Below are 3,960 nucleotides of genomic sequence, written 5' to 3' on the forward strand. Positions count from 1 at the left end.
TCGGTCCCCTGCCGGAAGTGGAGGTTTCCCTTTGGCCCCGCTCATGACAGCCGTCAGACTCGGGGTGAGGGGGAAAAAAGGATTCCGAACAAAATGTTAGATCCCAAATCAGGAGAATAGACCCACGTTCAAAAGAAGCAAGATTTATTTCCAAAGCTTGGTTGATCATGAACATACAGAGATTGTTCGGAATAACTACAAGAGCCAGGGACGGTGTATTAAAGGAACTTCAAACCAGGTTCAAACCAATGAGCTCATTTCCCTCGTCAGGTCACAGATTAGAAGTGGCGCGAAGCAGCCTGAGAACAGCAACGGCCAGTTCCATAAACACAAGTTGAGTTCACACGGAAATATTAAACAAGCTAGAGCGTAAAGACACAACACCGCATCACACCAGCTGGAGGACCTTGGCAGTTACAGATGCAGAACCAGGAGAGGATAACAACTATAGGAGTAAAGGAGGGGGTGGGGAGGGGAAAGGGACAAGACGTGTCCCAAGAGAATGGCAGCTCGCTGACAACATGAAATTTTGGATATAGAGTTACCTTATTTACCAGAAACTGATTTGTTAAATATTTTACCAGATAACTGTAATAAAATAGATCAATATGTGATAACATATATGTTAACGTCGGCTCGAATTGTTTTTGCTAAGTATTGGAAACAGGACAAAATACCCCCAAGAGAAGAATGGATATGTAAATTGTTGGACATAGCAGAGATGGATAAATTGACATTGATTATACAAGGAAAAGACGATGATATATTTAAAGAAAGATGGTACAGATGGTATAAGTGGTTAGAAAATAAGTAATGTAATAAAAAGGTAAAGGTTCCCTTGCTCGAAAGCCAGTCTGTAATAGACTCACAATCAGGGCTATTTTTGGGCAGGAACTCACAGGAACGGAGTTCCGGCTGGCTCCCAAGTTGGCCACGCCCAGCAGGAACCCATTAGCATAATAGGCCACACCCAACAGCAGGAACTCATTAGGATTGGCTACATTAGGGGTGTGTGGCCTAACATGCAAAGGAGTTCCTGCTACAAAAAAAAGGCCCAGGGTTTTGTCAACAAACAAGGTAAACAGAATAAGAAGCAAAAGGTGGGTGTGGCTGGATGACCACACTTCTGGTAACATGGGGGTGCGGCCTAATGTGCTAATGAGCTGTGCTGTCAGGGGTGTGGCCTAATAGGCTAATGAGTTCCTGCTGGGCTTTTTCTACAAAAAAAGCCCTGCTCACAATAATGTAAAAAACTTTGTTGTAACCGGTACATCTGCCAAGAATGATGTAAAAATAATATAAATAAAAACTTGAAGAAAAAAGAAAGCAAGCCTCGGAGCTGGCGCTGTTTTTGCTTGGGAACACCACAGCCTTAGCCAAAATAGTCGAGGCGGCACTGATGTAATTGCGCAATCCGTGTTTGGGGCTCGAAAGGTCAGAGCTTCCCAGGCAACCGTGCTGCAACCTGCTGTGCGTTTATGAAACAGGCAGGCAAGACCGAAAACACCTCCACTGACTCAGCGGGAAGGCAACGTGGTTTTGGGCGGGTGCCAGGTCTCAAGGGCAGAAAGTTCAACCAGAGAGAGAGAGGAAATGGGCATGCCCTGGCAGCGTGAGCAGGGCAGGGAGAGAACAGGGCAGGATGCAAGGTTTAGCAAAAAAAACAACACCTCTGACTTACACAGAGAGTGATTCAAATGTGCAATCGGCTGCCAGAAGATGTAGTGAGGGCCACAGGAATAAGCAGCTTTAAAAGGGGATTTGATCGCTTCATGGAGGAGAAGTCGATCAGTGGCTACTAGCCCTGGTGGCTGAAGGGAAACTCCACATTCAGAGGCAGTCGATCTCTGAATCCCAGAGCCATGAGGCAACATCAGGGGAAGGCCTTGGCCTGTATGCCCTGTTGTTGGCCCTCCAGAGGAACTGGTTGGCCCCTGGGTGAGACAGGATGCTGGACTGGATGGACCCTCGCTGGTCTGATCCAGCAGGGCTCTTCTGATGTTCTTATGAAGGCCTCGGCCTCTCTGCCCTGTTGCTGGCCCTCCAGAGGAACTGGTTGGCCCCTGGGTGAGACAGGATGCTGGACTAGATGGACCACCAGATGGACCACCAGTCTGATCCAGCAGGGCTCTTCTTGTGCTCTTATGAAGGCCTTGGCCTCTCTGCCCTGTTGTTGGCCCTCCAGAGGAACTGGTTGGCCGCTGTGTGAGACAGGATGCTGGACTAGATAGACCACTGGTCTGATCCAGCAGGGCTCTTCTGATGATGAAGAAAAATGGTAGGCAGGTATCAGGTAATGTATATCTACTCAGGAAGGTCGGGTAGGGTAGATATAAATTACCTGCCTACCATTTTTTTCTTCTCACCTTGACACAGAGAGTCCACCCTCTTTTCCTGTTATACCTCTGAGGATGCCCTTCACAGCTGCCGGCAAAACGTCAGGTTCTACAATGCCAAGACCACGGCCCTACAGCCCGGGAAATCTACGACGAAGTAAGATTTTCCTATGTAAAAGCTGGGCGGCATCCATTCAGGTCCCCTTCAACCTATTTTCTATTGCTGTCTTTAAGCATTTGAAAGGGTGTCACTTAAAGGAGCACGAGTCCAAGAGCACCTTAGTAAAGGTTTTCCTTGCTCGAAAGCCAGTCGAATCCGACTTTAGGGTTGCGGTGCTCATCTCCGTTTCAAAGGCGAAGAGCCAGTGCTGTCCGAAGACATTTCCGTGGTCATGTGGCCGGCATGACTAAGCACCAAGGCGCACGGAACGCTGTTCCCTTCCCACCGAAGTGGTACCTATTTATCTACTTGCCATTTCTTGCTTTCGAACTGCTCGGTTGGCAGGAGCTGGAACTAGAGACGGGAGCTCACTCCGTCATGCGGCGCACTTGGGTCTCGAACTGCTGAACTACTGACCTTCCACAGCCTGCAGTTCAGCGTCTTAACCACTTGAGCCACCGCAGCTCCTTCCTCTTCTTCAAGATGAAGATAAATCCTGTTTCCTGGTCTAAAGTGTGGCTCTTGTGCCAGCTGCTCCAAAGTGGGTTGTCCCTAGGACAATCACACAAGGAGACACTGGGACCGGGCTGGACAGCCCCAGAATCTTTGGACCACCCCAAATGACACATCTGCATTCTCTGGAGACTGTCCCCTGCAAGGAGACATACAGCACTGCCCGGTCCAAACACTGGTTCTGGCACCACAAGCTTCTATTTGGAGTGGCTCCAAGAGGCCTCTATTTCTAAGGAGATTTGAATAAAGAACTGGTTGCCCCTTACAACCCAAAATAAGGTTTGGACCACCGCACTTCATACACCCTCATGATCAGAGGATTCTCTCCTTTGACGGGACGTATGCTACGTCCTGGTCCAAAGCACAGTCCACGTGCCAGCTGCTCCAAAGTGCGGTGCCCCCCGGACAAACACACAGGCAGACACCGGGGCCGGGCTGCGCCCCAAAACAATCTTTGGACCGCCCCAAATGACACATCCCCTCCAATGCTCCCTCTAAGCTGCAGAGTCTTGTGAGCAAAACTTCTACTTTGTGAGCTACTGACATTAAAGTTGTGAACGAGAGATTTGGCCACTGCATCAATGAGTCTGCTCTGGAGCCCTCCTTCCTGAGCTCAGTCAGAAATGTGTGAACCGGAGGCTGAAAAACTGTGAGCTAGCTCACACTCACTCAGCTTAGAGGGAACACTGAATTCCCCACGTTCTGGAGACTGTGCCCTGCAAGGTGACATACATCACTGCCCAGTCCAAACACTGGTCCTGATGCCACGAGCTTCTATTCGGAGTGCTTTCCCCGAGGCCGGTATTTCAAAGGAGATTGGAATAAGGAAGTTCCCTCTGCACCAAAACAAGGTTTGGACCCCCACACTTCATACACCCACATCTTCAGCGGACTCTCCCCTTCGAGGGGACATTTGCTGTGTCCTAGTCCAAAGCACGGTTCAAAGAAGTT

Source organism: Gekko japonicus, unplaced genomic scaffold, assembly GCF_001447785.1.
Source record: "Gekko japonicus isolate JY-2015 unplaced genomic scaffold, Gekko_japonicus_V1.1 scaffold6160, whole genome shotgun sequence".
Taxonomy (NCBI): domain Eukaryota; kingdom Metazoa; phylum Chordata; class Lepidosauria; order Squamata; family Gekkonidae; genus Gekko; species Gekko japonicus.